The sequence below is a fragment of the Harmonia axyridis genome, chromosome 1, assembly GCF_914767665.1.
Source record: "Harmonia axyridis chromosome 1, icHarAxyr1.1, whole genome shotgun sequence".
In the NCBI taxonomy this organism is placed as follows: Eukaryota; Metazoa; Arthropoda; class Insecta; order Coleoptera; family Coccinellidae; genus Harmonia; species Harmonia axyridis.
In genome coordinates this window covers 19,366,127-19,379,727 of record NC_059501.1, presented here as the reverse complement: position 1 = coordinate 19,379,727, position 13,601 = coordinate 19,366,127, and the positions used below count along the sequence as shown (strand labels likewise).

The following is a 13,601-nucleotide window of genomic DNA, read 5'->3' as shown; positions in this document are numbered from 1 at the left end:
TTGAAAAAATTGGATCAGCATAGAAAATGTATGTTTTTTTAAGAAAAAAATCTTAATTATATCCTCGATTATATCATCTGACAATATCCCATCTGTTATGCATTTGAGGCGCCATCAAGCTATCCTTTAGCTAATTTACAAGGCTAGTTGACATTGGCAAGACGGAAACAATGATGCAGCGGTCTTTGGCAGGTGTCAATGAAAATCACTCCAATGTCGGCCTCCTTTGAAGGAAGTCAAAGAGAACGAAGAATGAAGACTTGCCAAACACTGGCCTCCAGCGACTTAACTCAAATGAAACTAAATGAATGCCAACAAGTCGTACAGTAGCTGGTATAACCAATTGGTATAGTTAGGACGCGCCTTCAGAAAACTACTTGTTGCTTCCTACTCGACAAGAGAGGAAACCCTTGACTGCATCATCTCCGCTAAAACATTTTGTCAGCAAGTTCTTGCAACAGTCTTAACGTCTACGTTTCTTATCTTATTTTGAGAAAAATATTACTTATTATATTTGGGTCGCAGCTTCTCCAGATGTAGTGTGCGAGTTGAGCATACAAAAAATGTAACATAGCGAGGATCTCCCTATCTTTCGTTCTACTGGTCCTATTTTGATGAAATTTTGTATGAGTACATAAAATTAGATTATATTTAATTGAGGAGGTTCCGTTTCACTGCGACCTAATGTTTTTTGTGCTCTCCATCCTCATATTCTCTCCATAACGTGATCTACAGCTCGACTTCCAGTTCCAGAGTTCTAATGAACTCCAATAAACTTCCTCACTTCTACAAGTTTCGTGTCCAAAGCAGTTTTTGCGTTGGCTACTGATGGCGAGGCATTGCATCACCAAGTGATCCCGAGTTTCTTGCTCCTCCCCATAGAGTCTGCACTCGTCACTTTCTGCTAGACCCATTCTTATGAGGTGTTTCCTAAGGCTACAATGTTCTGTGGGGAATCTAGTGAGGAGGTGTAGTATATTTTTGCTAAGATCCTGATACTTTTTGGATCTCACAGTCGAAGTTTCGAAGGAACTTTCTTGAGTGATCCAAACCTGAAGGACCCCGCCAGAATATTTCTCTTTCTGTTTTTTCCTTCTTCTGAAACTCTTTCTTGGAGGTACATTTGTCTACGATACAGAAAGGTTTTCGAACGATGAAAGGAGTTTGTATGAGTAGGTGCCGTAGGTAATTTCAGGGTAATTAGAGACGTTCTTAGTTATTCTTCACTTGTGTAGGTTGACTATCAGATGCGAAGGACAAGAAATCCTTCCAACAAGAGTGTTTGCATTACAAGTTATTGAAATCGTCCCAGAAAATCCTTCATTCTTCAACACAGGTTCCTTAATCAGTATAATGTATACATTGAAAGGTGAACCAGAGAATGTTGGCATCAATTCAAAATGTAAACAGACGGATCTCCTATGATATTATCTTGTTATATCGAGTTTCTTCCGAGATATAAGTGCTGCTTACACCTACAATTGACCTATATCCAGACTTGACGCACGGAAAAAGCCTTAACACTCATAGAGAGTGCACTCGCCTCAAGTTCAGCACAAAATTATTCAGTTGTAGGATGTAATCTGCAAGATTTTCAACGATCTCCCGTAAGTGGACAGCTTTTTTTCCCCAAGTGCTTGGTAAAGCAGCAAAACGACGCGCTAATGTTGCCCAGATCGACCGAGTCCATTAAGGAAACGAGCCGATACATCGCAATCAATGGGAGATCTGACTGTCCCTCAAATAACCGCATGAAAGATCCCGGTTAACATTTGCCCCGAGGATCAATTAAAATAGATCGATGGGTAGATAATGCCGGTGCCAACAAATAAAATCACACTAATCAGGACAGCGTCGTTTCCATTGATTGGAAACGGTTCGGGAATTGTGCTGTTAATTGAAAATCTTACCGCGGTAATGACAAAACGAGAGTTAGTTAAGTTCCTGATTGGTAGGAATGAATAGCCCTGCATTTAAATCTACCAATCATTACATTGTTTTTTTTTCACCCTTGGTCACAGAGAATTACTAAAAAGAAAATAAGCCTTAAACGAATATCTAATAAGCATTTTAGAACAGTAGTATGTATTACAGTTACCATTTTCGGAACTTTTCTGTGGTGGAGACAAATGTACCTACAAGCAAGAGTTTCAGGAAAATGAGGTAACCGAAAGAGAAATCTTCTTGGTTTGGATCACCCCAAAAAGTTTCTTAGAAACTTTGATTCTACAAGATCCAAGAAGTATCTGGATCTTAGTGAGAATATGCTACAACTCCTCATTGGATTCCTAACAGGGCATTGTCACCTTAGGAAACACCTCATAAGAATGGGTCAGAAAATGACGAGTGCAGATTCTGTAGGTAGGAGAAAGAAACTCTGGATCACCTGGTGACGGAATGCTTCGCCATCGCTAGCCAACGCAAAACTTGGCTTGAACACGAAACTTACAGAAGTGAGGAATTAGCCTCCTTGAAGCCATCCCAGATAGTGGAGTTCATCAGAACTCTGGAACTGGAAGGCGAGCTGGAGATCACGTTATGAAGAGAATAGCTCTGATGGGGGGCACAATAGACCATTAGATCGTAGTGAAACGTTACCTCCTTAATTAAATCTTAATCTATTAATCTATTCAATAATATAATTAATACTGATTTGTCTACTGATAAAAGCTAGAAAACTACAAGTTTTCATGCAAAAAGCTCAAAACTATTAACAAATTAATAAGTGTTCATGTCGAGTTCCTCTTGGAAATTATCTAACCAACGGTAACCCATTCTGATCTAACCAACGATCTTCACGAATCACCCTGTAGGAAGGTTTGAGTATCGAAAATATTTTCAATGGATACAAGGATCTTAAATATTCATCTTATACTTTAATACAACAGAAATATTGAAACGTATCAGCTAAAAAAAATAAATAACATTCTGCATAATGTCTCTTTTTGAAGTCCTATCACTTCTGACAGTACGTTGAGCCCCGAGAGAGGAAAATATGAGTTACGACAAGGATTCAAACGTTCAAGGTTGGATTTTCCAACAATCCAAAGGCTAAATGCAGGCACAACCCCTCCGGGAATGATGAGTAATGATCCGGCCGTATGTTACCCAGTCGTACTGGAGATGCATTCAAAACAACGTACGTAATATCTACATAATACTGCGCCACGCCGTTTCTTAAGTAATGTTTTTTTAATGAGCGGTTTCAACTCTCTTCACATCATTAGAAATCTGAATAATCTAGCCTAATAATAGTGAGAAATGCGGGGAATAGAATTGCGCGCCTAAAAACGAAGCGCAACATACGAATAATGCGAAAATAAGGAGACGAAACAATTAAGAACGGAGGTTTTGCCATCTCGTGTAACTAAACGGCCCTGGGATGAAACAACACGGCCTTAAGAAGGTGGAAAAAGAGTCTTTGATTCTGATCCGACTTGGATTTGCATGAAGACGGTTAGACGCAGCACAATCAGTGAAGAAGGAGATGAGATACATAAGAACTATTTGAAATTCATACTCAAGCACATGTAGATATTGCTTGGAAGAAGAGGAAATTGATACAATGAGAAGATGATAATTTATTAATGCCTTCAAAGTGAATGGAAGAAATTTCAATTCGCCATCTGATAGTTTCTGCATTGTTGATGCAGATCTAGATGGTCTGAACAATTTCGGGAGTTTTATGTTGCGCATGTACTTTTTCAAAGCTCTTTATCACATAATCTATGTTAATGTCAATGTGACCAATGCGTTTCTCCAAAAATTCCACCTACATTCAACATCTCTAGCTACATCTAGGCAAAAGAAATGGAAACAGCTGATAGAAGTAAATGGGTGGACAGAAAGATAGTTTCACTCGATAAGCACAGCACACTCGAATTGTATGGCGTAATTGAAACGTCTCTCAGTTAACCTCGCTTAACGTTCTTGATTCTTGTTGTTTTTGCGCTGTTCCATCCGTTTTTCTCGTAATAAACCTGGGTCTCCCCCTTTTTATTTTCGTTTCGGTTTTGTCTTGGACGTTTCAATTATCATGCTTCCTGGACGATTCTGATCAGGGAAGGAGCCTTCACCGCTATGTCGAAACCAGGAAAATCTATCAAAGTCAGGAGGTCGATAAGTTGAGTTTTTGAGGGTCGACAAGAAAGTTATATTTCTTACGATTTTCGGACTTGTCGACGAAAATGAAGTCGACCTTCTAAATGAATCAGTGAAAGTGCAAAATAAAGGGCGTTTCCAAATTAAACGTGAACCTTGAAGGAAGTGTTAGTATGACTCATTTGCTGTCATGTGAACCAAATTAAGTAATAACCAACAATCAACAGTTAACGAGATATTTGGGTTTTTGTGATTTTTAAAAGATTTCTCATCTTACTTAATTTTTCGTTCATTTCTACTATTAGTTGACGTTTAATTGTAATAATATTTTTTTTCAATCCTTTACTTTCCTTCCTTTCTCCTTTCAAATCAAAATCTGCTGACACCAAACTAGTGCCTGCATTCTAACGGAAACTTTTTAGGAAATAAAGAAGGAATTTGGCAAGTTTTTGAAATAATTCCGTCAAACATAAATATTGCAATTTTCTAAATTTAGGTATATTAGAACTTTACTATTCTTTTCTTCACATACCAACTCTCAAATCATACTTATTCTTATTCAACATCTAATACAGAATAGTTTTACTTTTTTCATATATATCATATCCTTTTTTGATGAAAATAATACAAAATTTAAATCAAATTTGATCAATGCAGAATGAATCTTGTATAAATGGATTTTCGATTGCATGATTATGTGTAGTTTTGTCGACGAGGAATGAATTAGTTCTATTTTGTTTTCGATCTAATTTCGAACAATGATGATGAATGCGGTATTGCAATCGATGTTTGTAGCAAATGTCATGTAAATAGCTCTTTCAATTAAAGAAAATAGAGGTATGGATTCGTTTTTAGTTGATTTCTAGATTGTTAACATGCCAAAACGTGAACTGTCACATTTTTCCTTTACCAAATCTAATGGTTTTTCATTGTAATAAATCAACCCGAATCAATTCTTTCAGTCAGTTCGTCAATACCAAACAGAAGAATAACAATAATATGAATGAGTCTGATGCTGTTAATAATGTTTTGAAAGTTAATACCATTCAAATATTCTTATAAAATGTAAAAAGTACCTATTCATAGAATGAAAATCATATCTTTTCTGAAGGTCAGGGGGAGTTATTGAAATAAAAAAGGGGCTTCTTCAGTGTTGACAAAATGAAAAGATTCTACATTATCAGCTTCGACCTGAGCCTCATATCTCTGTTCCAATTTTCGATATCCTCACCCACAGCTCGGATGGTACTTAACATTTCGATTTCGACCAGAGGGCGTCATCCTCCCTAATCTCGGACACTCCAGGATGATCTCCTTATCTTCATGCGAAACCGGGAACATGTCTAGCCCGTAACTCAGGGTCGTAAACTCCAAGGACCATATTTCTAACTCGTAAAGTCGTAGGTAACCGGTGCATCGTTTCCGCCAACATTAGCTACGAGATTGGCTGCAGACGGTGCCCAGGCGAAAATCGTGATTTTGAATAGGCCACGTTCCTTCTCGGACAGCCATAAACCAAATCTACTTATTCCTTCGGATCCGGAGTCTCTCCAACGAATGCGGCGATCTTCAAAGGTTGTTTGAAGTCTTGCGCTCTTTCGGATCCTGACGGATTCCATATATTTGTTGGATTGTATGTGTTCCTTACTACTTCATTTTATGTTGGAAAGGCACAAGATGGCTAAGAATAGCAGGTAAGGTTAGTCTCAGTAATGCTGAGAAGAATATGATAGTTTTATTTCGAAAAATTACTTCGGATCTCCAAATCTCGGAGCAACCAAGAAGGAATAGTGTTTTTCCTCAGCAACATTATAGAAAAAATATTCGAAGGCGGAAGAGCTGAAACTCCAAAACCAACATCTAAAAGACATGATGAGTCTAATGGAAACCAACAATTACTACATTCTCCAAAAAGATGCCCTAGTTCGATAGTTATGGCGTCATCAATACGGAATAATCTAAGAACCCAATAATGGAGAGTATATCGTTTCAAGCAAAACTACAGGTGGATTATTTGATAATAGGAATCGAACACTAGTTTGATTTCAGAATGATGAGCTGGTGTTGCCTTTGGACATTACACTGAAACTATACTCATTGATTCTAATTATTAATTCATCTGTATTCCAAATTCATTATCATAATGAGATTTGCAACAATTCACTGTTTGCTTTGCCTTTTGATCTGAAGAAATCACTGAACTGCTTCAGTCATTCAAGTAAAAGTTGATAACGAACGTTCAAACACTATAAAAAACGAGATTTTGTATCTCAGATGAGAGATATTGTTACTGAGGATGAGTGATTTTCAGCAGAATGATCTGTTAATTTTTATTACCGAATCAATATATGATAAAGCTGTGTCATCTCTCGAGAATTGAATTAGCGACACCATTGGACTCTTGGCTGTGTGGTTATTTGGAGTCATGTTTGAACTTTTGATTTTGTGATAATTTTCTAGATATGCAGCATGTGCAAACAAAATTGTTGATGGCATTTACGATATATGTTTTTTGATATATATTTCCCAAATGTCTATTGAAAAACCCTATATCTATTACAATTCTCTGGCATAGTTGCATAGACAATAATGCACACTTATTGTCACACATTAAACTCAAATTAAATGCAAAAAAATCCCAATTAGTTGCGTTTGGTAAATCACAAACTGAAAGATATAATTAAATCGAGAAATATTGATGATGAAAAAACACAAGTTGTAATTATTGTATCAGAGTTTACGCTTTAAATTTCTACTAGAGTCTTCATACAATAAACAATTTTTGATAAATTATGAACGAAAATATTTCCATCCATCGATCCGAGATTTGGGTTTCAGTTTCTCCGAAAGTAAATAAGAACCTCTAAGCCAACACAAACCGCCCGAGCCATTCATCAGTTTCTCGCTCTCCGCCTGTATAAACATCCTTTCCTCGTGCTCGGCCCACATAAATCAATTCTTTATGTTCGAACTTGGACTTGAACAGACCGAGCAGTCTGTCTCTCGTCCGGAGAGACGTAGAGAGCCACTCTTCGACCGAGTTTATCCTCTACACTCCGCTCAGATGGCCGCTTTGCGCAATTAAGGAGATTAATGGATAACACTCGAGCAGGAATCGTTCAATCTGCCGGTCCCCCTACAGCCCCCTGAGGTCCCACCCCTTCGTATTTCTATTAAAACGGTTTCGGCAGTGAAGGAAAAGGAAAACAGGAGCTCCCGACGGAAACAATGTAGCAAATCAATTACAGGCAACTGATGTAACGCATGATTGCGATGGGGGTGGAAGCCGATGGGGTGGGGTTAAGGACCCTGTCGATAATTTATTTCGGGACAGAAGAAAGTTAGTTTAGGCGATTGTGTTCGTTGGAAATCCCCGAAGAGGAGTTTTCCTTCTTCTTGTTTTCCAAGGAGGTCACAATGCCCATTTAGAAAAATCATTGCAAATATCTCGAACACCCGTGTTCATGAAATACGTCAAAAGGTTGGAGAAGCAATGAACATGCTTGCCGTGAAGACACAGCTGGAAAAACCTCTCTTCAAATGGAATATCGGAGGTTATGAGTTTGAGCAGCAACTGAATTATTTCCTCAAAAAAGATTATTTAATTTTGTTTCCTTCCCTTTATACGACATAAGCCCATTTCAGCTACGAGAGTCTCCTTAAACTAAGTGAGGACATCTAAGTTAGCTCATTAAGCTGACAAAATATATCGCCAAGACAATTCAGCAATAAGGTAAAACATTTATATTATATTTGTTATGATCAGCAGCACTTTGACGTCCAGTACAATCGCCCGTTGTTATCAAGACCATTCAAGACCATTTGGCTACGTTGATGACTAAATGTTGGTAACGTAACAATTCAGCGATAAGGTGAAAAATGTATATTATATTTGACATGATCAGCAGCACTTTGACGTCCAGTAAAATCGCCCGTTTTCATCTTGACCGCAATATAAATATGTTATCTGTATATATATTCTTATGTGATTTGGTCAGTCGTTACGTTAGAATTATCCGCATATATTCAACTAAATTCTGGGTGGGACCATCAAAAAGTTCCTCGAATATAACCTACAACGAATAAGAGGAAATACTGTATTTATCAGTATCAGCTCCGGCATCTGTATTTCTTTCCCTCCGGACTATTGATTGGTATTGATAGATGTAGTGCTGAGGAATGCGTCTGTCTTTCTCCCACGGAGTTCCATTGGCAAATCGCACCTCATATCGATTCATCGCCACAGCGATTACCATAATATGCACCTTGCATGCGCTTCCTGGGAACTACATAAACATGGATTTAATAATTGCCAGAGGTCGTTCGCGTATTAAATTAAACAGCGCACGGTGCGATGAGTATAGGGAATAACACGAACAGGAACGGCCAAGGAACATTTCGAAGATACTATTATTGAAGAGAAAGGTGAAAGGAATCCATTCAATCCATTTACTGAATTTCATTTCGGTGATGTTCGATAAGATTATGTGGAAAACTGAAACATACATAAAAGAATAGTCCAAGAAGTATTTCTTCAGAAAGAGTATACCCTAAATATTTCACAAAGTCGAGGCAAAAAAGAATTAAAAGTCGAAATGTTTATAGGGAGCAAGATGCTCATTCAAAATATAAAGAATTTGGTGCTTATAATTCCTTAAGTAAACATTTCGATATTCAAATAACAAGGGTTAGAACCATTGAATTCAGGCAACTGATTTGAACTGAGCCAATTTCGCATCCTATGTATTTAGGCTTCATCAAGACTACAACATACAAAACAAACAATATAGATATCAGGTGAAGTAACAAATTTGTACAAATTGAAAGGCACAAGGTCGAAGTTTGTTTGTTTTCTCTGTAGCTTTGATGAAGTCTAATTCTACCTCGAAAAAGTAAAGAAGGAGTATAATATCGAGAGAAGAATCCATAGAAAAGATGACAGATAAAAAGTTTGTTTTATGATATGTACAAATCAAAATGCTCAAATCACATCTTCTAATACTTGTTAAGGCTCTTGCATATCATTGCGAGTACATTCCTGCCTGCTCAATTTAGTTTCGAATCTTTAGGAAAACAACCTGCTCCATAATATATCAATTACTCTCGCTAAGGTATCGAAACTTGTTCGCTTGCTACCGGTTTTACAAGTATGCAGTAGATAATATCTACACGGTAAAATAATCATTATAATGTGAATTATCTAAGTTGTTTGAATATGTGGGAACATTGAATTTGTTTTCTTTGCACTTACTGTAATGAACTTATCTTTATGAAGGACTCGGTGTGTCATCGGTATCGGTGAGAACCGGCTATGTATCCGATTATGTTTGAATTGCGAATAGAGGCAGTTGGTGATTTATTAGGATTACGCCCTCGTTTGATGTATAATTTTTTCGCGATAATTTCACATCTGGAGATAAGCATTTCTTACCGCAGCATCTGTGTACTGGAGTGTGCCATATACATACATACAAGATAAAGTAAGAACACATGGATGAATTGTCAGTAAATGGAAGCTAGCACACTTTCAATGCAAAAAAAATAAGTTTGGTTTGTAAGTGGTGTGGTATGTTTAGTTTAGAAAATTGTTTAGGTATATTTAAAGATTTGCTAGTTGATTTTTTCGGCAATTTGCAAGGAAGAACGAAGAAATACCAAGATGCAAAATTTTCGTTGGGGTGTTAATTTCATGTCTTTCGATATATGCCAATGCTATATCAGCATCAAACCATAAGAGAAAGTTATTTTGTATCTCTTCTTTATGGTTTGATTCATTAGTTTCATATGCTTTTTTGTTTTCTATTGCTGAACTTTCATGTCATTTTATATTCTGCCATAGCTTGTTGAAGGTTCATTTCTGTCGTTTCTTATCACAATTATGATTGTTGGGAGATGAGGACACATATTTCGAAAATATCCTGTAGATTATCAAATTGATTTCAGTTCCCATATGTTTATTGCCCCATACGGTGCTGTTGAGACATTGCTGCTGTTCTTGCTATCTTTTGTTGTATAAAGACTTGTCTCTAGTTTGCATCTAGAGGTGTTCTGGACGTATTCATGCAATTTGTTTCTGTAGCCGATATATTCATATTGGACTTTTTTGATGAAATAGCCTTTGAAGAGCATCCTCGCTCTCCTAGCTTGAATCCCACTGGCTTGATAGATGTTTCCAATTGTTTTGACGATGTTTTGTAGTATTTGTCTTTCGCATGGTAGGTGTGTTACATCTTTTATCTGAATGCGATAGAAGGCATCTTCTAGATCGATGGAACACATGGAGGATGGGCTATTATACTCGATAGATTTTTCAGTAATGTGTCTTTGAACAAATATGGCACCTGTACCTGATCTTCACCACCGAAATCCATGCTGCCCGTTCTCTAAGGAAGTATGTTTAATAATTTTGTCGGCAAATGTTTTGGTTGTTAGTTTTAAAGAGGTGAAGAATGGTATCAAGATGTGGACCAATAATCTCTTGAGGCTCATCTAAATAGTAGATTATTAGAGAATCATTCCTGATTCATTAAAAATTGCATCCTGGCTCATTCTACCTTCGAATTGAATTTGGAGAAGTGAAACTCTTAATACCGTCAATCAGAATTGCAAAAGGGTAGCAAGTATTCCAACAAACTTCATGGAAGAAACTTTTTACGAATCCTCAAGATTGAGGATGATACAATTCAATCACCATTAGTAATTCCTTTCCAGGTCATCACCATAGCGTCACGAATCGAGGTGAATTACATTCCCATACGACTCAATCAAGGTGCAAGTATGTCGTACCACCTGTTGTCGCTCATATCAAGTGCGAAAACAAGAACGTTCACGGGCAAGGTCGATGATAATGCAAATTTTGCATAATATCGCGTATGTCGCATGACTTCATTGACTGCCACCTGCGGTAGACTCGATTCTAGGTCAAGCGCAGCTCTATCGCACCGCCGGTCGCTAAGCCAACCGTAAAAACGTCGATATCGGCTGTTTACTGCTTTATTTATCGATTCTGCGATTCCGATTTAACGGAAATCGTCATCTTCCGAGTATTGTCCTCTTTATCCGCATTTCGGCTAACGGAACCCCCGGTAGGACGCTCGGAATGCACCGATTCGATGATTTAATTGGATGTTCCTCGGTGGTACCACCACTGGTTGACCCGTTGTCATTAGCGACACACACCTGTGAGAATTTTGCGTTCTCTTGGCGAATTAAGAATCATTTACATGCGAAAATCTGGTTTTATCGGAACATACTCAACTTTGAGACGAGGTGAGAATCAGGTTCGAATATGAATTCTTCTTATCAATATTGGTTTGTGTTTCTCCGGGATTCACCTTTTACATTCGAACCTAGAATTTTTTACGTTCGTTTCAAAAATGTAGAAATCGAAAGATCTCTACTATTTTAACAGAACTAATTCGATTTGAAATATTTATTTCCTTAATTTTTTCGACAATGAAAAGATTCATAACAAAGTTTTGATTCAGCTGTTCAATGTTAACAATTTATTTGGAAATGAAAATCATAATTTTCATTTTGAAAGCAACACTATGGAATATGCTTCAACACATACATACAGGTTGTTGCCAAATAAGTAGGAGAGTTTTGAGGAATCGAATCCTAGTCAAAAAATAAATAAGGGTCTTTCGAGTAAACAAAAGTTCCAAAGCTTTTTATAGAAATTAAAAAGGAAGAAAAAAAACATTTTTATTTTTGGTATTTGATGGGTATGTTTCACCAATATGAATAGAAGCTGTGAATATTTTAATTTTATACTGATCTTTTAATGAGGTGAAACAAAAAACCCCTATTCCATTCTCATTAGAACTTTTCAATAAAAGAAAATTTCTCCATGCATAAAAATTTGCTGAAAAATGATTCAGTATGAATCTGTTTAATTTTTTGTGTTGTGCTCATAAAAGCACTTTTTTCTTCATAAAAAATAAAATATAACATTCCTTGAAATTTTCAGCAATTAAGAAAATTAAAAATGTTCCTAATTGTCCTAAGCCTAAGCCTAACACCATTTGTTCACATAAAAACCTCCTATAATTTTTGACAGAGATTCAGCTCCTCAAAACTTATTTGGTACCAACCTAAAGATAATATAATTTTTGCCTTATGAAATCAACTTAATAAAATTGTAAGGGGATTCAAAATAGTATTAACCGTCAGTTATATATCATGGATATCATGAATAATTTTTTCGTTTTAATTTTAAACTATTTCGTTAATTTACCGGCGAAATTTCAGAATCTGGGCGGAAACAGGCATATTCTTGTGGTTCATTGTTTTCAATGATGAACCTTCGAAATTTTTCATGCAAAAAATGTTATCAACTTCGAATGGTTACCATTTACGTTGTAGAATGTACTGTATCCATCAAATGGATAAAAATAATCCGTTTTTTGATTATACAAAATTTTGAAATTGGGTTTTTTTTTATAGGAGAGTACCTTTGTTAAAAATATTTATATATTATTATATTAATATTATTATATGGTATTATTTTGTATGAAAAAACTGATAACTCTTTTTTTTTCAGGTAAGTTAAGCGTAAATCCAGAAAGTGAAATCCTATGAATTTAACTGGTGAGTCAAAATATTCATAATTGGGATTCGCTACGAAATGGCGAATGCGCCAGTGATCGAGATGCGTTCTTAACGGTACATAATCGGCATCTGGGTATTCACCGTAGGTTTAATGGATAATGTCCTGGGAACTCACTCAGAATGGCATTCCAAAAGATAACTCCACTAAATGTATAATTAATAGGAAATTCAATCGCAATAAGGCCGCGTTAAATGATAAAATAAATGAGCAAAATCTTACCAGTTCTTGGAGGTGCAGGTATAAGATTATGGCTTTCCGATATTCAACGGAATTCTCGATCCTGGGAAAAAAAATAAATCAGCATTACTATGGGATCGAATTGAATTGTGTCTTGTAATATTCGAGTGCGATAAGCTTGAGTAGAAATGAGAAATAACTGTAATTCATTCGTCTTTTTATTTTTTATCGTTTCGAACGGCAATTTTTTCATACTTCCGGAAGTCTTAAAAACCACGGTGTTGAAAAAAATATGCAAGCTGCTACCTCACAACAATAGAATAAATAAAATGAATTATGTTTTTCTCCAATACCTAGATCTAAATAATCTCTATCAATTTAAGTAAAAATACTATTTCGTAATTATCAGACAGTTCGTGAGATAATTTGATTTTAAACATCAATGTGGAGGTTGATTTATGCTATTGATGATTTATTTGAGGATAAACATGTATTTATTTATTTCTCTAGGTGATGATGATTTATTGACGAAAATATTATTGGATTATTTGAATTTATTGAAATCTGAGGCACGCAAGAAAATTTCTTCTACTCTCATTTGGAAATTGTCATTCATTATTCTGGAATTTTGAGGCAAGTTAAACACATTTTACCCATTCTTCTCGTGAACAATAGTTCAGAAGATGATGATTTGTGGAATTATATTTTA

The 13,601-nt window shown here is 36.2% G+C and overlaps 1 protein-coding gene across 2 annotated transcripts in view; it reads right to left on the bottom strand.

The window, feature by feature from the left end:
• LOC123670822 overlaps positions 1-13,601 on the bottom strand; it is a 290,673-nt gene that overhangs the window by 146,012 nt on the left and 131,060 nt on the right. For both annotated transcript variants that reach the window (XM_045604384.1, XM_045604383.1), the window contains exon 2: positions 12,935-12,995. The gene's annotated coding sequence lies outside the window, so the exon portion shown is untranslated. The remainder of the gene's footprint in view (positions 1-12,934; positions 12,996-13,601) is intronic.